At 38.3% G+C, this 24860-nt stretch overlaps 1 protein-coding gene across 1 annotated transcript in view; it reads right to left on the minus strand.

Moving 5' to 3' along the window:
- The window catches only part of DENND2B (DENN domain containing 2B), a 148190-nt gene extending 129314 nt beyond the window's left edge, over positions 1-18876 (minus strand). The window contains exon 1 of the mRNA XM_063093367.1: positions 18821-18876. The gene's annotated coding sequence lies outside the window, so the exon portion shown is untranslated. The remainder of the gene's footprint in view (positions 1-18820) is intronic.
- Positions 18877-24860: the final 5984 nt, after the last annotated feature.

A 24860-nucleotide genomic window follows, 5' to 3' on the forward strand; every position in this document is an offset into this window, starting at 1 on the left:
GTTGCAAAAGAAATAGAAACATCAGGTTCCTACCAAATCAATGAATAAATGTATGCAATAAAAATAGAAGTGATGCTACAGAAAAAAAGCTGACCAGAAAAACATATAAAATACAGAAAAATATTTTTTTCTCTTTTTATTGTGGTAAAACATACATAACATAAGAATTTCCATTTTAAGCATCTTTAAAGATACAATTGTGTGGAATTAATTATGTTCACAATACTGTATACCCACCATCTCTATTTCCAAAACTTTTTCACCATCTTAAACATAAGCTCTGTACCCATTAAGCAATAACTTCTCATTATTCCACTCCCTCCATCTCCACCCCCATTTCTGATACCTCTAATCTACTTCCGTCTCTGAAAAATTTTTTTCCTTTTTTTTCTTAATTGACCCATGATAGTTGTATATATTTATGAAGTACAAAATGATATTTAAGTACATTTATACAGTGTGCAATGACTGTATCAAGGTATTTAGCATATCCATCATCTCAAATATTTGTTGCCTCCTTGAGTTGGGAACATTCAACATCCTCTTGACCAGAGATATATATTTTTAATAAAATAAATAGATTCAAAGAATGCACAAAATGGCAATCAAGAGAAGAAATTGTAGCTCAGAGAACCACCCTGCAAATAAAAGAAGCCTTTGAACAAATGGCCTCAAATCTCTAATTAAAAGTTTAATAGAAGCAAACTTCTAGAAACAATAGAAGGATTTGATCCAAATACAAGAATTATAGAATCCTGAACAAAATTAACAACCAGGGACTACCACTATGACATTCTCACACTTTTTAAGTATAAGAAAAAGAAAAAATACTATATGTAGGAAGGACCTAAATCCAAATTTCTTCCAATTTTAGAGAAGATACAATTTAAGACCAGATATGCATCTAAAACTTTAGAGAAAGTATTTTTACCTCAAATTATTTAAAAAGGTGAGTAGATTCCCTGAGCAAATGAAAAAGAAATGTCTCTTAGAGCTTTGATCTTATCTTAAGAAATTTACCCATCATGTACCTCCCTCCAACATATGGCTGAAAGAACAACTTTAAATGAGACTTAAATGTTTAAGTTTTAAAAATAAGACCAAATAACCAAAATCAATAATTTCTCATTAAAAAGATAACTACAATGTCAAATAAGAAAGGAGTAATTATCAAAAATACACTATTAGTAAAAATATAACAAAAGTAAGAAGCAACAGAGAAGGCAGAGAGAGAAGCAGTATCAACACATGAAGATAAATAAAAAAGTAATTTGTACATTGTAGTTAACATTTATAGAAGAGGCATATCAACCAAGCAAAGCATGGGCATTATGTGAATCCTGATTCAAACATCCAATTTAAACAAAGGACATTGTTGAGACAATTTAGGACATCTGTATATGGCCTGGGTAATAGAAGATATTAAGGAATTATCATTAATTTGGTTAAATGTGATCAGAGAGTGGTTATATATTTTAAAAGTTTCTCTCAGTTAGATATGCTTTCTGAAATATTATTGGATAAAAAGCAGAATGTCCAGAAATGGAGGACATAAATAAAACAAAATTGGTAAAATGAGGATAATATTTGAAGCTGGATGAAGAGTATATGGAGTTGATTATCCAGTTTTCCCTATTTTTGCACATATTTGAAAATAAGACATTTTAAAAATTAACATTTACTGGTCATCTACTAAGTACCAAGCACTGCCTATGTATGTGACACAAAGATAAAATGGACCCAAGAAAGGGACACAATAAAACAGGGGTTCTTAACCTAGGATTCATCCAAGGAAATATCCATGATTTCTACTGGTGACAAATCCACAGGTACTGCTACTACTACTGTTTTATTGCCTTTATTCATAATTGAAATACTAAATTTCAGTCAGGGGTCAGTGAAAATGATGATGTAACTTATTTCCCTATCCAAGTTGCAGAACTTGTGAATTCTATCCATAGACCTGCAAGGGTTACATCATTCTGCAAATATTCATTAAACCCCTGCAATGAGACAACTGCTGCTAGGCACTGGGGATACAAAGGTCAAAATATAGTTCTAAAGCTACACAAATTAAAACAGGGTGGCACTAGCACCAGAATAGACAGAGGGCTCAATGGAACAAAAGTCTAGAAACATACGCGCGCGCGCGTGTGTGTGTGTGTGTGTGTGTATTTGTGTGTGTGAATTTAGCATATGATTAAAGTTGGCAAGTTTGAAACAGTAGAGAAAGAATGGATTCTTTAACAATGACATTAGAACAATGCTTTGGAGAAAATTAAATTAGCGAAGTAGTTAAGGATATGCATGGGCTCTGGGACTCAACTACCTGAACCTGAATCCTATCTCTGCCGCTTACTAACTGGCCAAACCTCAGCAAGTCAATTTACAGTGATACTAACAGGGAAAATAACAGTGAGTCACTACATGTAAGCCTTTCAATGAGTGCGTGGCATACAGCATGCACTCAAAAATATTAGGTGGTATTATTATTATTATTATTTCACAGAAGAATAAACTCCAGAAGAGTAAAGATTTAAACGTAAAAAAAATGGCATCATAAAACAGCTAGAAGAATACAATGGTATTTCAAAAAGTTCATGGAAAGATTCATATTCTCTTTCACTTCAATTTTTCCATGAATTTTTTGAAGTATATAATGGATATTTATCTAATGTTGGTGAGGGAAGACCTTTCTAAGAATGACACAACAGAGAAAAAGTTTTTTAAAAGACTCATAAATTTCACTATATTAATTATTAAAAATTGTTATATAGAAAACAAAGTTAAAAGACTACAAGCTGTAGAAAATATATGTAGTTACATGATAAAATTAATATCCTTAATATTAAAAGAGTTGGTGAAATCAGTAAAATAAAATATAAAAATACATGAACATATACCTCATAAGAGGTTAATTTCTAAACTATATTAGAAAGTCAAACTCAATAGTAAGAAAACAAATAACCTGTTTTAAAAATAAGCAAAGCACCTAACAAACATTTCTCAAAAGACATACAAATGGCCAACAGGTTCACAAAAAAAATGCTCAACATCGCTAATCATCAGAGAAATGCAAATTAAAATCACAAGGAGGTAACTCATACTTGTTAGAATGGCTACTGAAAAACAAAAGATAAGATGTTTTGATGAGGATGTAGAGAAAAGGAAACCCTTCTACACTGTTGGTAGGTTTGTAAATTAGCCATTAGGGAAAACAGTAAGAATATTCCTCAAAAAATTAAATATAGAACTACCATATGACCCAGCAATCCCACTACTGGGTATATAACCAAAGGATATGAAGTCAATATGTCAAAGGGATATCTGCAATCCTATGTTCATTGCAGCATTATTCACAATAGATAAGATATGGAATCAACCTAAGTGTCCATCGTCAGGTGAATGTATAAAGAAAAGGTGGTATGTATGTAAACAATGATTATCTCTGTGTAGTGGGATTGTGGGGTTTTTTCCTTCTATTGTCTAATTTTTCAAGGAAAAAAGAAGGAAATACTGTCATTTCCTACAACATGACCTGGAAGACATTATATTAAGTGAAATAGACCAGACACTGAAAGAGAAACACCGCACGATCTTACCTAATGCGGAATCTAGAAAAGTCAAACTCATAGGAACAGAGTAAACTGGTGGTTATCAAAGGCTAGGGAGCCAGGGGGTTGGGGAAATGTCGGTCAAAGGACACAAAATTTCAATTAGACAGGAGGAAGAAGTTAAAGAGATTGATTGTACATCATGGTGACTATAGTTAATAACAATGTATGGTATACTTGAAAATTGCTAAGAGACTAGATTTTAAGTGCTCTCATCACAAAAAAATTATAAGTATGTGAGGTAATGCATGCTAATTAGCTTGATTTAGTCATTCCACAATGTATATATGTACCAAAACATCATGCTGTACACCAGAAATATATTCAATTTTTATTTGTCAGTTAAAAAAATTTTTTAAATGACATGTAAATCACAAAAGAAATAGAAATCAAATGGCTATTAAACATATGAGAAAATAATCTACCTCAGCAGCAATCAAAGAAATGCAAATTAAAACGGCAGTGCAGTACCATTTTTATCTTATCAGATGTGCAAACGCTGATTATTTTAATTCTTTTTAGTCTGGCAAGGATGGCTGAAAATAGGCACTCTCACTCACTCTAGTGGAAGTGTGCACAGGTTAAGGACCTTCTGGAGCGCAATTTGGCTAAATACATCAAGAGTCCTTAAAAACGTTCATTCCTTTCATCCATTTTACTTCTAGGAATGTATCTGCCCAAAATCATCAGGGAACTGTACTAAAATATAGGCATAAGATGCCCATCACAGTGTTTCTATAATAGCTTAAATAAGGAGAGAGAAAAACCTAAACATAAATAATAAGAAATTAGTTCAAGTAGAAAAATATTTAGTGTTTTGTGAATGTATGTATATTTATTTATTTATTTTAAAATATCAGTGTATATTTTGGTGTATATGTAAACAATGATTATCTCTGTGTAGTGGGATTGTGGGGTTTTTTTCCTTCTATTTTCTAATTTTTCAAGGAAAAACATGAAGTAGTTGTGTAAAATTCAACTAATTAGGGGGGAAATGCCCCATCATCCATGAACTCAAGAAAGTGATGAGTAGAGGAGAAAGACATGTAAACAAGCAACTACCTATAACAATTGTGCCTCCAGAGTGCAGAAAAGGGCTTGATTCTGCCTGGAGCTAGTTTTGAAGGATTAGTTTGCCAGGGAATGAAGTCAGAAGGGCGAGAGAACATCAAGTGCAAAATAATAGAAGGGAAAAAGAGCCTATTATGTTGGTAAGCTACATCAATTTTGGCATGGCAGGAAGGGCAGGGTATGAGTGGAGGACTTGAAGCAAAAGCCAGACGACAAAGAATTTTGAATGTCATGTCAAAGGGTAGAATTATCCTGTCAAAGAAGAATCAATAAAGAGCTTTTGTGATTCATTTTTATGAAGATCAAGAAAAGGCAAAACAAATGGTGATAGAAGAATGATTGGGGTAGGAACATGGATACTAACGGAAAGAGACATAAGGCAACCCTCCGAGGTGCTGAAAATGTTCTATATCTTTATCTGAGTGATGGTTACATGGACATATGCAAATTCTGAAATCCATTAAGCTATATGCTTAATATTTGTGCACTTTATGTCATTCCTCAGTAAAAAAGTAAAGAGCAAGGAAGTATCCTAATTTAACTGTATTTTAGAAAGCTCAATCGTGGAGCAGCCTGAGAGATTGAAGAACATCCAGAGGCGGGCATTCTGAGATGTTAAAGCTGCATTCCAGCAAAAGATGGTCAGGGCTTTAACTGGGTTGCAGGCAGCAAGACAGTAAGGGGAAGCCTGATTCATGACACACTTGGGAAGTGGAATTGACGAGACTTTATGAGTGTGATTGCTGAAAGAGCAGGAGAAATCAGAGATGACACTGACATCATTTAAAGTAGTCAGTGAACGCAGCAGGAGGAAGAGCAGCTTTACAGAGATAAGCATTGGACATGGAAAGTTTGAGGTGCCTGAGGATCATCCAGCTGTCTAAATAGCAATAATTATATATACTAGCTATATGCTGAGTTATCTTCTAAACACTTTACATATTCTAATTCATTTAGCCTCACAACAGCCTTGAGGTAGGTACTATTATTACTTGATTTTACAGATAAGGAAACTGAGGCACAGAGAGTTTAAGTGACTTGTCCAGGATCACACATAATAAATGGTAGAAAAAGGACATGAATCCAGGTCATCAGGCTCAAGAGTCCATGTCCTTAAGGTGACAATTGAGATACAGGTGACAAATCTCTGATATAAAGGAAATAGTTGAACTCCTGAGGATAGCTGAGATCTAACAGAAAGAGAGTATACAAAACTAAGGAATAAAAAAACACGCTTCTCAGTGTTGCAAGGATTAATGAGGTAACATTTATAAAGCCCTCAGCACTGCACAGGTCACAGAATCAGCATTCATTTAAAGATACCCAGTAAGGATAATTCTTCAAAAAGATAGTATCATATAAAAGCAACTGGGATTTCACTTGACTCACCTTAAAAAATAATAATAAAAAATAAATAAAAGGGACTGGGTTAGATTAAAAGAAGTTTAAAAGCTGCGACAACCAGATACACAGTGCATGGCTATAGGTTTGATATTGGTGTGGAAAAAACAAAGAGAAGGACATTTGAAGGTCAATGGGTGCTATCGTCTGAATGTTTATGTATCCCAAAATTCATATGGTAAAACCTAACCCCCAAGGTGATGGTATTAAGAGGCAGGGCCTCATGACCCCACCCCATTTATAGGGAATCTGCCCTCATAAATGGGATTAGCACTCATATAAATATGAGAGGCTTGAGGGAGCCTGTTTGCCCTTTCTGCCATGTGAGGACATAGCTAGAAAGTGTTATCTATAAAGTACAGGCCCTAAACAGACACTGAATCTGCCAGCACCTTCATCTTGGATTTCCCAGCATCCAGAACTGTAAGCAACAAATTTCTGGTGTTTATAAATTACCCTAAGATATTTTGTTATAGCAGCCTGAATGGATTAAGACAATAGGGAAATCTGAGTATGGTCTGGATATTAGTTAAGATAAAAATTTACTGAATGGGAAAAGTAGAGATAGTTGAAAAATAAGACAGAATGAAAAACAGTATGAATCTTACTTTGGTAGAAAAAAATATACTAATATATATACCTGTATGCCTAGAGAAACTTAGAAGGGGATACACTAATATTAACAGTGATGATCTCTGGGGTGTTGGGAAAGTGAAGCTTTTTATTTATTTATTTATTTATTTATTTTAAAGATGACCAGTAAGGAGATCTTATCCCTTGACTTGGTGTTGCCAGCACCACACTCACCCAGTGAGCAAACCGGCCATCCCTATATGGGATCCGAACCCGTGGCCTTGGTGTTATCAGCACCGCACTCTCCCGAGTGAGCCACAGGCTGGCTCCTGAAGCTTTTAATTTTTTTAGAATGTACTACTACAAGGCACACATTATATTTTTTAAAGAACCAATTTAAAATTGAGGTTGAAGATAACGATAATTTTCTATTTTGTAGTTTTCTATTAAAGGAGCTCACAGACACAAAGAAAGCAGCAGCAAACCTCAAGCAGATAGTGAAAAGCTGGTTCCAGATGCCAAGCAAAGGAGAGGGGAACAATCTCACTCCAGCTGGCAACCCAAAGGCTCAGTAAAACACTCCTCCTCTGTACCCATCTCTTTTTCCTTCTTTTGTTCTAAGCAGCTGCTTTTCTAAATGATGGGAAAATTTAGCATGATTGCCCTCTCATTTGTGTTACTCATTCTAAGAAAACAAGACACCATGGCCTTGCCAGCATCTCCAAAGGGAGCCAGCAAAGCAGGCAGAAGTGAAGAGTCTCAGAAATTCCAAGCACTATGTGCCCTGTATCCACAGTACAGGCAAAAGCAACTTTCACAGGAAGGAGGAAAGATCACATGAAGAAGCCTCTTTGCTAGGGTTACACAGGCAACAGAGATGCTCCTAAAAAGGTTTCTAATTTTAGGGTTTCATCGGGGAAGTTCAGTCCTAATAGAGCTTCCCAAACTTAATTCAAAGGAGCTAATTTTCATTTCTCTTAAATTTAAAGATGGGCGTTACGGAGCAAGTATAAGAGGAAAAGGAGAGGGCCCAGTGTGGACATAACAAGAAAAGAGGATATATTACTGCTGACTACACTCTCTTCTTGGCTAGGAATCCCAGCAAACTGGAAAGCTGCCAGATCTACCTGGTAAATTCCAGCCAACCAGCTGCAGACTCTCACCAATTCTCACTCATCTCCAAAACTGCCTCAGCATCCAGCATATTGCCTGTTACACAGTAAACTAAACACTCAACAAGTAAATGCAAACATAAGTGAACAGTCTGAATCAACTGAGGGTTTATGGACTGAGCTATATAACCTCTGGGACTAAAAGAGCTTAACATGAAATAGAATCAAATGCTAATATTTTATTAATAACATCTGATGCAATATGACCAAAAGCTTGAAGCTCCAGTACCCAGGACAGGATCTGGTGTATTTAGAAGGTACTGCTCAATAAATATTTGTTGAATGTGGAATGCTCCAGGATTTTTTCTGCAACCTAAATTTTCAGATCCAGTATGAGATATTATTTAAAGGTCTGTGTTCTCGCTTTAATGCTGACTTTCAAAGTTTTTCATTAGAGATGGAAAAAGATTCCTGAGGATGGAAAAACTTGTAAAGGATCATACTCTGTGCCAATTCACTAGCCTGGTAAGGGCTGTAATGATCTATTCTCATCAATTCTGGTTAAAAACTTATGTGGACTACATGAATGGGCCTAAACTTTAGCACAACCCACCCATCTAAAGCATTTGAGGTCCCAAGAGACAAGTTTTACTTCCATTGCCCTCCTGTATCTTAAAAGAACAACGTAAGGTTGGGGTCCCTGGATGTCTGCCTCCCTGGCCACAACGCAGCTCCTCTGACAGAGAGGTCCAGGCCCTCTCTGGGAAGCTGCTCCCATTCATTTTCCATCTGTTCCTTCTGCCCCTCTTTACCCATTCTATCACTATTTTCACACCACTATGATGTTACCTTCTATCTCTGCTGTCCTAACCCAGCCCAGATTTCCTAGAGCAATTATCATTCAGATACTAAAATGTCATTTATAACCACATACAGAATTAAGGTAAAATACCAGGTCTCCTGCTTCTTGCCCACAAACTCTCTTAGAAAGCTAAGTGCATACATCTTAACTGAGAATTATATGTTATCTCCTCCAACACCACCACAAATTTCCAAAAATGGAAACAAAACAAATTGAAATGCTACTAGGCCCCTAGCTACACTAATACCTGCACTATTAAAAGGTCCTCCTAACTCCTCTGAGCCTACACTTTCCTCCTCAATTCCAATACATTTTCTACACTACCGACTATGTCACCTTCACCGGAGAGAAAGACAGAACAATATTTTTTTTTTTTTTTTTTGTCTTTTTCGTGACCGGCACTCAGCCAGTGAGTGCACCGGCCATTCCTATATAGGATCCGAACCCACGGCGGAGCGTCGCTGCGCTCCCAGCGCTGCACTCTCCCGAGTGCGCCACGGGCTCGGCCCGACAGAACAATATTTAAAGCATTTTCACATGCCTCCCTCTCATTCCAAATTTAGTCTTCAAGATGACATTCAAGATCCTTCAGGATCTGATTTGCTGTATACAGTCTACTTTATCTCTCACGCATCTCTTTTATAATCCTGCTGTTTCGATGTGGACAACCTAATTTCCATCCCACATAAGCCAACATCTTTTCTGTCTCTGAGCCTTCGCTCGTGCTGCTCTTAGTCACACACACAAACACCCCCGCCCCCGCCCCAACTCCCAAAGTGTCTTCCTCAATTCTGAAGGCAGCACTCTATGGAGGAAAAGGAACTGAACTAGGAATCAAAATACCTGGATTCCAGACATGGTTCTGACATAAACAAGTGTGCTTCTGGACTAGTCCTTCACTTCTCTGGGCTCAGTTTCCCCATCTATAAACAGAAAGGTTGAACTAGATCACCTTAATAATCCTAGCTTTAAAGAATTATTCTATGATTCCTATATGCCCAACCAAATCCAAATCTCTTCTTGAAAATCTGCAAGTCCTCCAAGAACTTTCTCCGAGCACCTCAGCCCACAGTATTCTCTCCGCTCTGAACTCGTATGAGTGTATCTGGAATCCAGAACAAATCACACAGTGCATTCACTCAGCCAAGATTTTCTGAGCATTTTCTTAGCAACATACTATGACAAAGCCTTGAAATAAACATAAAACCAATTAAGACCCAAATCTATCTATCTATCACCTGTATATCCCTTTCCTCTCTCCTATTTTTATCCAAGTGAAGTCATGTTAAAACATGAACATCAAATACAAAAGACACCATTTATTCACTTATTTAACAAATATTTTTAGAAAAACCTTCCAGGTACTGATCTAAAAAGTAAAGATACCAGTAAACAAACAGGCCAAGTCCCTAACCTCACAGAGTTTATTTATTTGGGAAAGCAGACAGGAAAACACACACAAATATGCAATACAGTTTCAAGAAGAAAAACAAAGCAGGGAGACTTTAAAGAGTAACTGGGAGCAGTTTTACACAGAATGGTCAGGGAAGGCCTCCCTGAGGTGGTTCATTCAAGCACATACACCAAAGAATTGAGGGTAACAATTAGCAACATTCCAGAAGAGCATCCCAGGCACAGGGCAAAGGTTCTGAGACAGAAGAGATGGTAGAAGGTGGAGAGCAGGTAGGAGGGCTAGGGATTGGACCACATAGGGACTTGGTAGTTAATTTGATTGGATTCTATTTCTAAGAGTGATGGGATTCCACATGAGGGTTAAATAATACTCTGGATCCAACATGGAGAAGAGACCATAAAGAGACAGGAGTGAAGGCCCCAGGACCAGTTAGGCTATACAGAACCAGTCAAGGGCTCAGCGTCCAGTGTCCAACTGCTTAGGTTTGCATCCTGGCTCTCCAGCTAATGAACTGTGTGATCTCTGTGCCTCGGTTTCTATACCTTTAAGTGAGGATAATAATAGTACCTTCATTATAAGGTTGTCTGGAAGATTAAATTAGTGCATATAAAACTCCTAGAACAGAGTCTGGCACAGAGTCAACACTTCATCAATGCTAGTACTTTAAAGCTATGAAATTCACCTAAGAAAAGAGCAGGTAGAGAAGAGAGCTGAAGGCTGAGCCCTGGACACTCTGACATCTCCAAAGTCTTCCATCTGGCCCAAGATTTGCCATAAGCCTGCATGTCCTAAGCCTTGTCTGGGGCCCCAAGCCCCCTGGATGTAACTCACAATTTACAGCTTGATAATTTAATACTTTATACAGTCCTTTAGGTAACAATTACATGTTGTAAGTCCAGGTTATTTTTCTTCTCATCCTTGTACATTCACTACTATGCTTGGCATAGAGCTAGATACTTAGTCAGGTATTTACAGTTATTCATGATTATGTCACATGAATTTCAAAGACATCAATGTAACATACTATGCTTTCTCTTAAGGAAAAAATAATCATCTTCCTCTTCAAGGAATCATGTGAATTATAAATCATATCCTCAGCACCACTCTACCATCCAACCATCAGTTCCCTCTTGGCAGAGACAGTCGCAGTTACACCATCTGCCATGCCACTTTCCCACCTGACTTCCCAATCCTTATGCTTTGTGTTTAAACTTTTCTGTCTCTACTTTCCTGGTGATTTGTCTACATGTAAAAACCTCATACCTGGCAACATGTCACACTTACCTCCCCACACCCCCCGGTCCCCATGGCCCTGAAAGAATCTTAACATTGAAGCCAGAATATTCCCCCCAAAAACAGTAGCATCAAAATTTAGGAGGAATTGGTAAAGGGTCACAAAAAATGATTACATTGTGAATGATGAATATACTAATTATCCTGATTTGATCACCACATATTGTACTCAGGTATTGATATTCAACAGTGTACCCACAAATATGTATAATCAATTATGTTTCCATAAAAATAAATAAATTTCTTAAAATTTTTAAATCTTAGGAGGAAAAGTGGGAAAGAAAATGGGCATAACCCAAATACACATGCAGAGAATCATCCAGCAGGGTTCTTCCCACCAATGTACAGGAGTTACGGTGCCTTCAACTAGTTACTATGAGCATTTATAAAATGACCTCGAGTGATAAGAGTTTCCAACAGAAGAGTGATAAGAGTTTCCAAAAGAACAAAGGCCCAAGTCAATGAGGGAAAAAAGATTTTTAACTGTTTCACTTTATTCAATTTCTGCAGAACTATCTGCCCTTCTGTTTCTCTTCCTTGTCCCAACCACCCATGCCCCCACCCCCCTAGCCCTGGTGATAAACCACAGAAAATAATGCTGACCCACCAAGACTAGCTCTTGATGTGGCTTCAACCAAGTCTGAGCCTCATATCTTAAGATCGACCCCTGGCCCTCCAGGGACAAGTAATAGTGACAAATGCATGGGAACTGTGTAGGCAACTGGAAGGTGGACAGAGCTGGGCACATGATACTGCTCCCAAACAGGCTTTCTTGTACAAATCTAAATCTGGAACATGCAATGGCCGCTAGATGTTATTTTGCCAATACCTTTCAGCAGAGGTATTATTAGCTATTTATAACTAATTCTGATCACCGACCTACTTACGGGAGTTTTAAAAATGGTCCATCTGAAACAAGATATAAAATGGCCTCTGCCCATCTCCTGACTCTTACAGTACTTTCTGTACAAACACTGTGATCCTAAATACTATTGTGATTGAAGGAAGCAACCTGTCAAAACACAGATGTGAGGGAAAAAATAGCAAAACAGAACCCTCACAACTGTTATCTCTGATTAACTGGACATTAAGTACTGAATGAACACTTTGACTGTAAGTCCCATTTTTCCATTCTAACCCTAACTCTATAAAACTAAACATTCATTTGCAAATGGGTTTTTTTTTATCTCTAGGTTTCTATGTACAGATTCTAGTGTACACTGAGAAGCAAAAAGCTTTGATTCTCCTTCCATACAAGTACACAATCTTCAAGAGAACTTCCATTCTTCCTGGACTTAGTCCCAGTGTATAGAAAGAAGTCTTTTGGGTCAGCGCATTTAGCATCCATCCCTGGCTCAAGAGGCAAGACCAGACTTTCAGGAAAAGCTTCTCCTGGCAGTCCTTACTACTAACTATTTAGTGGCACTTTCTAATGCAAGGGGATATTATGCTAACTGGAGTTCCCGGCAACAGAAAACATAATCTAACATGACTAATAGGAAAAATAACTGACTAGGCCCTATTTACTCACTAAAAAATATATCCCCACATGTTGAGCCTTATCAGGGGTCATCTCTTAGCACCCAGAAGAGAGGCCAGAGTGATGTACAAACAGCCACTTCCCAACAGCAGTGTTTGAATTAGGAGGTACCCAACACCAATACCCAAAAATAATTTCCCGTCTAAATACTTAACTTCACCCACTCATTGATTCATCAAACCCCTAACATTAAGCATGTTCACTGAGGAAAAGAAATAACAGAATAAACATGCTTGGAAGCCCTAGACCCAGTGCTTTTTCCATAGCAAATATTCAATAAATGTTGGACACAAAGAAGGAAGAGTGTGTGAATGACAGTAAGACAGAGTGCTTCGCCTGAGACCAGTGTCAGACAAAACATCTCAGGACACTAACTGCTTGATTAGAAGCACTTTCTACACCACTTCAGTTAGCCTTCGCCAAAACAAAGAATGAGAAAAGGGGGAAAAACATTCACAAATACCTAGGTTCAAACTTATGCTTAGCTAGATTAATATCTAAAATCCCAACTTCACAACAAAGAAAGACAAAAAGTCACCAAAATTGACCCTTGCCCACCCAGAATAGTTTCCGGAACATTAACAAACAGAAACATATTCCCAGCATATTCTAGTCACGATGGTCCTTTATCACAAGAGGCCCATAAAAAAGAGGTTTATTTCTTATGCTATTAACAAAGGTTAAGCAGATTATTTCTATCATATTTGCTTGGGGATCCTAAATTCCAGTTTAAACAAATGATTCCCACACTTCTAGAAAGGCCTTAATTGGGCTAGTCTGTTACTTTTAGTGCAATCTTGCAAAGGCTGGATTCTTTTTAAATCCCTAAAAGACTTGGGCAAAATTCTTTTGATGATAATTTTTTTTAAAGATCCTCTCTAAAGTTTACATATGTATGTTCCACAATTACTTATTTTGAAAGAAAAAAAAAAAGCACATTTTATTCCAAAAGGCTCCTTCCAATCTGAAAGCTCTAATTGCCAACATATCTGATATTGACTTCCTGCATAAAACAAAACACAAAGCAACAAGCATAATCATAGGTCTAAAAAGTGAGATTTCTAAAGAAAAACAGAGAAAGTTCAGCTTGTTTAGCCAGAAGAAAGGAAGGAAAGATGGGGCAATCTGTACATTTGGTAACTGCCATTGGGTTCCAGGAGAAACAATTTATCAAATCTGTGAACATATGTGCATTGAGGGAGAAGAAAACAGAAAAAGTAAGAAACACTAAAAGAAAACTTAGGCTAACTACAAGGAGATAATCTGTGATCATCAATCTGGAAATCTTAGAAAGCATTTCCTAGGAGATTGTGAAATCTCTTGAGAAAGATCAAATCTCTTGAGAAAGACTTAAGGATATTCAAGGTAGAGTAGGTTAAAATAGTCAAAGTTCTACTATACTAGGAGATTACATCTGAGTATCAAAAAGATATTCCAGTTCTATTTTTCTAAGCTTCTAGCTATCTTAGAAAATCTAAATCACTCATTTAATGAATTATAAAAATGACAAGTTCTTACCAAATATAAAAACATTAACAACTATAAGCAATGCATTAAAAATGCAACCGAATATTTCTGACATTTAAATAAGAACACTGACAAAGCCTCCTTTTGAGACCCCCAACTCTCAAAACTAAGCTCAAGAGCATTCTCCTCAAACAACTACAGCTAGAGCTACCATATGATCCAGCAATCCCACTGCTAGGTATACCCAAAGGAATGGAAATCATCATGTGGAAAGGATACCTATACTCCCATGTTTATCGCAGATCTATTTACAGTAGCCAAGAGTTGGAACCAACCTAAATGTCCATCGATGGACAACTGGATAAGAAAAATGTGGTATATTTACACAATGGAATATTACTCAGCCATAAAAAAGAATGAAATTCTGCCATTTGCAGCAACATGGATGAACTTGGAGAAAATTATGTTAAGTGAAACAAGCCAGGCACAGAAAGAGAAATACTACATGTCCTCACTTATAAGTGGAAGCTAATAATAAATAAATAAGAAACAAACAAACAAACAATCACAATAATAAGTCAAACTCTCAGAAGGAGAGAGCAGAACTGTGGTTACTAGAGCTGGGAAGTGGGGAGGGGGGTCAGGAACAAATTGGTTAATGGACACAGAGAATGATTACATATGGTAATGATGAATATGCTAACTATCCTGATTTGATTATCAAGTATCATATACAAGTATTGCTAGTCAACTTCATACCCCACAAATATGTATTATCAATTTTGTTTCAATTAAAAAAAAAAGAAAGCATTCTCATAGGAACTCATACCAAAAGATCACCAATTTATTAAGAATGAACTTTGCCATTCTCTGTAGGAATGATGAGAAAAACTATACCCAGAAGCTACAGATAAAACAAAATGACTTTCAGGTAACACAAGATACAAAACGGGAGAACCAAGGGACTAATCAGGACATGACCTCCAATGTCTGGCCCTAAGGGATTACCCTGGTCTGGAAAAACTAGAAAAACTGAGCTAAGAGATCCTTCAGACCTCAAGTTCCAGAAACTTCTGAATAAATGGAAAGCTGGAATTTTAACCCATGTTTTTGGACTTCAAATCCCCTATACTGAGTGGTCACGTTCTGCAGAGGTCCAAAACCCAAAACGAGTCATGTCCTGACACATTTAGAGGTACTGGTGATAATTTCACATATCAAGGCCCCATTCAATAGGACAAGCTCTCCAGGATTAGAGGCTCTAAATGGTAAAAATGGGTATGAAGAACTCAGATCGCATTTTGGTTTCACATTTTTTTATTTTACAAAAAAAACATGGTTGACTCTGACATTAATTAAAAGAAAACTTATTTAGTTGAAAAATTTTATTTTTCTGCCTGTCAGCTGTCCCTTTTTCTGCAAACTCCTGCTACCTTATATTCCTTGTCCTGAAAACCAAGACTTCAGATTACTAACAAGTTCAGAAGAAAAGGCCTAGAAGTTACACAAGGAACAGCAAGAAATCCAGATTGTATTCAAAGCGGTGGACAATTCCAGTGAAATGGCTCCACCCACTGCTGCCCTTCCTGAGCCCATTATCTGCAGAGAATCAAAGGGCCTGGCTATAAATTTGGGTATTCAATGGCCTTGTAAGCTCCCTAGCTGTATATATGCACTACGCAATTAACTGGTAAGAAATATGGAGGGGTAGAAAAGCTTTGTGCATCTCTAAATCCTGGCTTTTGTATCCCTTCTGAATTCCCACACAGTAACTCTCCAAAGGCCTCCTATTGTTCCCCCATGATAAAAAGTGAAATAAATGTACATTTTATCTTAAATGGTCTCATTATTAAGAAAGGCATTCTCAATTCATTTTTACCTTACCAGTACCAAGTTTTAAAATTCTGCATTTTTAAGAAACAAGAGAATGTGGGGGGCACCTCAACTTAAATAAGATGTTTAGGGCAAGGAAAGGCTTTTAAACAAATCACCACATTGATTTACCTCTCAGGGTAGTCATGAAAGAAAAAAACTTTCACCAAAGCATTGCGAAACATCTGGGGAACATAAAGGACAAACCACCAGTTGTGTTGCTCCACATACACATTCCATTTCAATGTTTGCCTGGTAAGATTCAGCTCTTTTCTTATCCCCAGCAGCCCTGTGGTCACTGCAACTAGTTCTTACCCAGTGAACCAAGCTACTTACTGCAGGTTTCAGTAAATGGGGCAGGAATTGAAACACCCAGATATCTTGGTTCTATTCACTTTTTTAACCTCCTAATTAAGAACTACAACTTATACATGACTTGTGACGAGCATGTCACATTCCTGTACACAGATGTCACATGAATCTTCTAAAAACACAGCTTTGCCCATTACCCCTTTTCTCAATCTTTAAAAACTAGACAATGTCTATAGGATAAAGTTCCAGTCCCTGAGCCAGAATTCAAGCCAACCACAGTCTCCTTCAACTGGACCTCATTGTAGAAGGCAGTTGTATGCGCATACCTTTAGAGGCAAATTGGAATTCCAGCTCTATCACTTACTACTTGTGTCGTCTTGAGCAGGTTACTTATCTTTCTGGTCTTCTCTTTTGAAAACAAGAATTCCCTCATCCTTAAAACAAGAGTAACAGTACCTACTTCATAACACTAAAGGAAGAAAGAGAGAGAATGACATGTGGCTCAGAGGAGATACTCAGTATTACTTTTTTCCTTAGTTCCAATCCAAATGGCCTACCCTCTGTTCTCTTGAAAATTCTCCCCAGCAACTTCCCATCAGTTTCAGAACCATGCTTTGCTTCAAGGCCCAATTGAAATCCGCTCTTTCAGAAAGCCACCCTGCCTAACAATCATTTTCTCCTTTAGTTTATGTAATTCTTATACAAGTACTGTAAGCCAATTGATCTGAAATTATTCTTCTCTTTTGTGTCACTCCTCTTTCCCCAACGAGCCCACAAACTCAAGAGCGAGCCAATCACAATCTAAGTGTTCAATAAAAAATACTTTGAAGGTAAAAGTTGCCTTGGAGTTGCCTACCAAAAATGGGTGCCCTTCTGGCCTAATTAAGGGATAATAACACTTCCTGTATACATTAGAACAAATCTCTTCCCCATGTGTTGTCGAGTTTTTCCAAAAGTAATAATACATGCTAGGTAAATAAAAGGAAGGCTAAACCTATGTTAGAAACCTGGGAACTCTCTGCCAGGCCAGCAAAATCCAGAAAGCCTTTACTTCACTTCATGTATTCAACAGGCTCTTCTTGAGTTCTTGCTTTGTGCTGTTCATTCAGCATGGGAGACAGACTATGAGCAATTCATAGTCTATTTCTGATCCTTTAGAAAGCCCTATTTCTGGGGGAAGGAAAACCCATCAGTGAACAGATTTACCTCCTAAAAAATTTTACTTGGAGAAAACAAAACAAAGCAAGAATGCAGTCACTTGGGTTTAACCTGTGATCCTATCCTAAGATGGCCAGTTGAAGTATGAGCATAATAGAGGTAGCTAAAAACAATCTTGGAGATGGGATAATGACCGCTTCATCACTACCGAGACCTTGTCCAAACAGCAGAAACACCTGGACTGGGATAAAAGCAAGAGCTGGACTAAAGCAGCATTCAGGCAAATTCTCTCACTTAGTGAAGAAGTTGTTTTATTGGTATTCAAATAATTATAAATCACATTCATATAAAGATCCCAGGAAAATGCAATAATCCTTCTTTAGAAACACTGGAAAACGTTCAGTCTCTTGTACTGCACTCAGTGACTAAATTCTTCGACAAGGTAGCGTAAATTTGGCTAAAGTGTGTCCCTTCAGTCTTGGGTCACTTTAAAAAAAGAACACCTTTAATACTTAAGTGCTCATCAGAAAAAGGTGGGGGAGGATGAAAGGTAACCATCCACAAATAGTTTAACTTGTCGAAGTGATAGAGTGCAAAGTTAATTTTCCTTTGTTTGAGTTGTGTGTGTGAGTGTGTGTATGTGTTGCATACAAGTTACAACAACTCCAGGTAAGAGCCTCTGCAGAGAGGCTTGGGCGGCGTCCAGGGGGCAAGGCGGCACGCAGAGCCCACTCCCAGGGCCGCCCGGAGTCCAGTTTCGACTCTGCACAGGGCCGCTCTTCACTGCCCCAGACCCTGCCTCGAGGTTCCCCACCCCCAACCGCGCGGCCCCAGCCGGCCGCAAAGCAGTGCTGGCCACGACCGCCCGAGAGGGCAGTCCCCATCAGCCCCAGGAGCTGCCCGCCACCTTGCTCCTAGGGAGCCTTTGGGGCGCCCCTCGTGCAAATACTCACAGAGCTCGACCACCACCGGGGCAAGGAGTCAGGAATAGCGGGAAAAAGGCTAGGAGTGCAGGGACGGGGCAGGGCGCGGCAGAGCAGGAACCCGCGCCCCGTCCTGCCCGCCACCCGGCCGGGAGCCAGGGCACCAGGGCAAGCAGGCGACCTCCCAGCGGCGCCCCGAGGCGCTTACCTCTGCGCTCCCCAGCCAGGCCGGGCGCTCAGCACAGACGGCGGCTCTCCGGAGCCCGCAGCCCGGAGGAGGAGCCGCTCCTGCAGAGAGGGCGGGCGCCCGGCAGGCATCCGCGCCGGGGCTGTGGCCGGGCTGGAAGGAGAGGGAAGGGAGGGAGCGCAGATTTGAGTAGAGGGGGGCGTGGAGGATGTGTGCCTCCACCCAAGACAGAGAGGGTGGGCTGCTGAAGCCTGGCGGAGGGGTGTGCTCGGAGGCACTGGAGGGAGCAAGAGTGCGCAAAAGAGGGTGGGGGACAGGGGTGAGGAAGGTTGGGGACAGGAAAGGCCAGGATGAGAAGTTGGCACTCAAACTGGAAGGCCCTCACCTCGGCACCATCCGTCCAAGAATTGTCTGGGTTTGGAGCAAAGCACAAGGGGGTCTGAAACTTTATGTCATTTTCTCATACACACGTGACCCCCCTGCAGTCCAGATGGTTTCAATCACTGGAGGAAAAAAGCGGCTCTGCTGGTATGCATGAAAAGCCGGAGCTGGGAGAGTCTGGGAAAAGCTGCCTGTGCAGCCCGCCTGCCTGCAAACCGGAGAGCTCTTTCCGTTTCTCCCAGCTCTTGGCCTGGGAGAGCCCTACAGAACCCAAACGACATTAAAAGAAGCTACATATGGTAGTACAGCAGTAGCAGAACTCTGAAAGCACTAGGGTTCCAAGGAGCCTGGTCTGAACTGAAAGCTCCAAGGGCATTCAGAGAGTTTGTTTTAAATACTCCACTGGCTTGCAAAACCAAAAATTAGAAAGGGGTGTTATTTAATAATAAAGCACTGGAACACTAGCTGTGAGAATCTGTGATTTATTAGTGGAACTCTGAAGGAAATTGTTAACCCAGTATGACAATCCACTTGGAAAAAAATAATGTAAATCACTTAAAATCCAAACCCATACACACTTGGTGGGATGTTAGGAAGCCATGTAACCCAATTTCTCTTCCCATAAGTCATTATAAATAGACCTCAATATTGAAATGCACCAATCTGCTGAGTGGCAAAAAAAGTTTACTTGCAAAGTTTACAATTTCAAATTTACAATTTTACATTGACTAGTTACATTTGAAGGAACCAATTTGTATGAATGAACATAAGCAGGTTCTAAGGCCAAGACATGTTTCAAAACCCAAGCCAATTCAATTGTCACATATCCTAAAGAGGTATTTACTCAGCTGCAAGGCAAGCACTAAAAATAATGAGGAGTTTAAGATTCATCCTGGGAATAATTTAACTTGTTCATGATCGAACACAAATAGTGGAAAATCCAAACTGATAAAGTCTACTGTTCCTTTGCCAAAAAAAGGATGTCACACATGAATTACTAGTATTAACTCTTTGCCTCCAAAATATGGATGCCAGACAATATGTTTGTCCTTTCTAGCAGAAGGTCTTATATGCAACATGACACAGTTGTCTGTGTGTGAAAAAAAAAATTAATTCCTGGTAAGTTGAATTGGTTCTACATTAGGAAAATCCAAGATTTCACCTGCAGTTGAGGCACACTGGAAAACACGGGGGACAACTTGAAACTAGTCAAATCAGAACAAGTTTTACTCCAAACTCGAAATCTAACAGTGAGTGTCTACTCTAGTTCACTGAAGTGCTTCAACATTTCAGGAGATCTGGGCCATATTTTGGTGGACTTGCCACTCTCCAATCTTTTCCAATCTCAAATTGGGGTAGCTCTGCCCCAAACATGGAACAAGAGAACTCATAAATGTGAAAGCAAGCCGCAGTATTTAACAATACCCCAAGCAAATTCCACCTGCAGCTCTCTAAGCTCTATAAGGAGGTTCTTAACTCTCCCTCTTTCAAAACTATTAGAACTTCTACTACTAAAGTCCTATTTTTCTTGTAAGTGACATGTGTAAAAAAAGCCACCTTAATAGACATCAAGATTTTCTCTATTCAGACCCAGGACTGTAACTATTTTCATCTTCGGCAGCTGCTGCTGCTACCTCTTATGTGTGCTGAAGCAATGTAAGTGGGCAATAGTGAGATACAAATAATTGTTCTTTTGTTTGCCAGTTCCATTGCAAATTCTTCATGGAACTTTTTTAATTCTTAAGAGAAACCTTTACAAAGAAAATTAACATCCCTTAGGTTTTCTAAATATAGTCTAAATATAGTTTTGAGTCTAAACTCCACATATGTATTAATTAATCTTAATTCTGGCCAAATATTTATTAGGAACATTGACATGTGAAATGTTGTTAATGCTATTTTGAATGGTGCTAATTTATATAATTTGCATTAACCTAATGTTCACATCATTTGACAATGCCAGCTATGTACATGGTACAAAGGGAGATGGTAAGTTCCATGAGGACAAGAACCAGCTCTATCTTACTAATACTTACATCCTATGTGCCTAGCACAGTGCCCAGCATGAAATAAGTGCACAATAAATACACGATGTCTGAATAAAAGAAAGATAAATAAAAACACCCCCTATAAGGTTACAATTCTGTTTAGAGGGACATGACTTGTAAACAACAGAATGAAACAACAGCAATAGGGAGGATACTAGCAACAAAAAGAAGGGGTAATTAACATTAGCCAGCTTTGGACTCTAATCACAATATATATTCAGAAATGTGCTGAGACTGCTGAAAATATAAAGAACTTGTAGGAGAAACTTGGTATATTTAGTGCCTAATTTAAGGATCTCAGAGATATACTTTCCCATGTCCCCACTATTCAGTCCCCTCAACACAGAGCCAAGACAAGATTTGAGCATAAACATCCTGGCTCTAATTTGGATAGTACAAATACTGTTCCTTTCACTCTCTCTCATGCATCTCCCCCACCCCCAAGCCATTTCCTCTGTACTGTCTTCTGTCATTCTAATAAAAGTCTCCTAATCTTTAAAAGCAGTAGCTTTGGTTCTCTTTGTGTGGAAAAGTAAAAAACATCCTGATTACATGGTCATATTCCATACAGATGCCTGGCAACACATCTTATAGCTAAAGGTCTGTTGAATATTTTAACTCTGAGGGACTTGTAGTTCAACTATTTTGTTATATACCAAAATAGAACTTGACGTCAAAGAGATGAGCTTTACTTCCTTTTGCTATTTTAAATCTTGCACTTACACATAGTGAGTTGTTTGGGTTTTCTAGTTCATGGATTTTGCTTTGGTGTGTTTTGGCTTTTTTTTTTTTTTTTTTTTTTTTTTTTTTGAGGGACAGAGGGGTTAAGATTTTCTAGAAAGATTTTTGGTTTGTGGGTCTAGTACTCACCAAGCAATTATTTCCTCCTAGGTACTCTGCCTGTGATATTATATGCGGTCATTAAAGGGGCAGTGGGGGCTTATTTATACCTCATGATCCAAACAACTAGGTTTCTCTAAGGCAGGCAATTGGGTAACTTGGTTGACCTAGACGACCTTTAAGTTTTCTAGACCATACTTTTCCAAACATCCTTTTTTTAAAAATAAAAATATTATGTTTTGCTTAAACAGCTAAACTTAAATGTTAAAGACTGAAATTATCCCAAAGCAGTTTTTTTTTTAAAATAATTATTCATCACTAACCCATAACCTCAACAACTACTATTTAATCCAATCCTGCTTTCCATTCTCCCCACATTTGAGTAGAACCTCATTTCTAAAGCACCCCATATTAACCCTTGAGGCTTTTCCATAGCTTTAAGACTTTGGGCCAGTTTGGGCATCAAACGCCTCTGATCTATAATCTCCAGGAACTCAGCCTACCTCAGAAATAGCTATCAGAAGTGCAAAGGATTAGCCTTGTCATTCCTTTGGCTTTTTTACATTTTTCTTTTCCGAGCCTCTTAAAAGGCAAATAGGGCTTACATTCAAATGACGCAACTAAGTCAACAGTCTGGATCCCCATGACTAGTTTTTGTCATCAATAAAGTATAATGGTACATACAAGATCACTGGCTCCTAAATCTGATAGCCCTTCAGAATCATCTAAAAAATTGTCAGACATAGAGATACTGTGGCTCCATTCCCAGACCTACTGAATTAGAACCTCTAAGTTTAAGAAACACTAAACTTGCTCTCCTTATGACTTTATGAACTAATCTTATCTTTATACCAATAAGGAAGGTTACATATATATAATTGTACTGTGTGTTATGATTCCTATAACCTGTGACCTTTTGTAAAAAAGATATTGGCCCATAGTTTTCTGTTTTTGTTGTATCTTTGTCTGGTTTTGGTATCTGAGTGATGCTGACCTCATAGAATGAATTTGGGAGAGTGGCCTCTGTTTCCACTTTTTGTAATAGTTTGAAGAGAATTGGAATTAAATTCTTTTCAAAGGTTTGGTAGAATTTAGCAGTAAAGTCGTCTGGTCCTGGGATTTTCTTTGTTGGGAGACTGCTGATTACTGCTTCAATCTCATTACTCAGTATTGGTCTGTTCAGGTTTTCTGTGTCTTCTTAGTTCAGTCTTGGTAGTTTGTATGTGTCCAGAAATTTGTTCATTTCCTCCAGCTTTTCAAATTTGTTGACATACAGTTGTTTATAATAGTCTCTAATGATTCTTTGTATTTCTGTGGTATCAGTTCTAATGTCTCCTTTTTCATTTTTCATTTTTGAGTCTTCTCTCTTCTTTTTTTAGTTAGCTTAGCTTAATGGTTTGTCTATTTTATCTTCACATCCTCTCTCAAATTAGGAACACACTCTCTGTACTTTCTTCTTCTGCAAATATGAGTAACCCGATGGATTAGTCCATTTTCTGTTTCTTATAACAGAATACTCAAAATTAGGTAATTTATAAAGAAATGAAATTTATTTCTTAAAATTTTGAAGGCTGGGAAGTCTACGGTCTAGGGAGTATATCTGGTGAGGTCTTTCTTCTTGGTGGGGGCTCTCTATTATAGAGTCCTGTGGCAATGCAGAGTATCACGTGGCAAGAATGGCATGAGTAAGAGAGTTAATGTGCTTACTTGCTCTCCTTATGAAGCCATCAGAACCACTCCTGTGACAACCCACTAACCCATTAACCCATTATTCCAGGAATGGATTAATCCATTCATCAGAGTACGGTTGTTACAATCCAATCACCTCTTAAAGACCCCACCTTTCAACACTGCCATAGTCTGATTTCCCACCCTCTTAACACTGTTACAATGGATATCAAGCTTTTTAAAAATTTTATTGAGACTTGATTTGTGACCTAACACATGGCCTCTCCTGGAGAATGTTCCATGTGTTGATGAGAAGAATATATATTCTGTGGTTGTTGGATGAAGTGTTCTGTAGATATCTGCCAAGTCCAATTTGTCAAAAGTATGGTTTAAATCCTGTGTTTGTTGGTTTTTTGCCTGATCTGTCCAGTGTTGAGAGAGGGGTGTTCAGGTCCCCAACTAGTGTCATATTTGGATTTATCTCTTTCCTCAGGTCTAAGAGTGTTTGCTTTATATATCTAGGTGCTCCACTGTTGGGTGTATATATATTTATGATTGTTATGTCTTCTTGCTGGATAGATCCCTTTATCATTATATAGTGGCCTTCTTTGTCTCATTTTATGGTTTTGGGGTTAAAGTCTGTTTCAACCAACATAAGAATAGCTTACTCCTGCTTATCTTTGGTTTCCATTTGCATGGTATATTTCTTTCCATCCTTTCACTCTTAGTCTCTGTGTGTCTTTACAGGTGAGGTGAATCTTTTGAAGACAGCATCTAATTGGGTCTAGATTTTTAATCCAATCAGTCCATCTATGTCTTTTGAGTGGAGAATTTAATCTATTCACATTTAGGGTTATTATTGAAAGGTATTGACTTACTCCTGGCATTTTATCAATTTTTGTTTGGATGTTTTAAATACCTTTTGTTCCTTTCTTCTCCTTTTCTTGTTTGTCTCCCATGTTTGTTGGTTTTTTGAGGTAGTTAGATAAAGTTTCTCTTTCTCATTTGTATTTTTGTTCTTCTATTAGGTTTTGTTCTTTCTCATGTATTCATGGTAGTGATTATTTTTCTTTGGATTCCAAGCATAGTACTCCCTTGAGGATTTCTTATAGGGCTGATCGTGT

The sequence above is a fragment of the Cynocephalus volans genome, chromosome 4, assembly GCF_027409185.1.
Source record: "Cynocephalus volans isolate mCynVol1 chromosome 4, mCynVol1.pri, whole genome shotgun sequence".
Taxonomy (NCBI): Eukaryota; Metazoa; Chordata; class Mammalia; order Dermoptera; family Cynocephalidae; genus Cynocephalus; species Cynocephalus volans.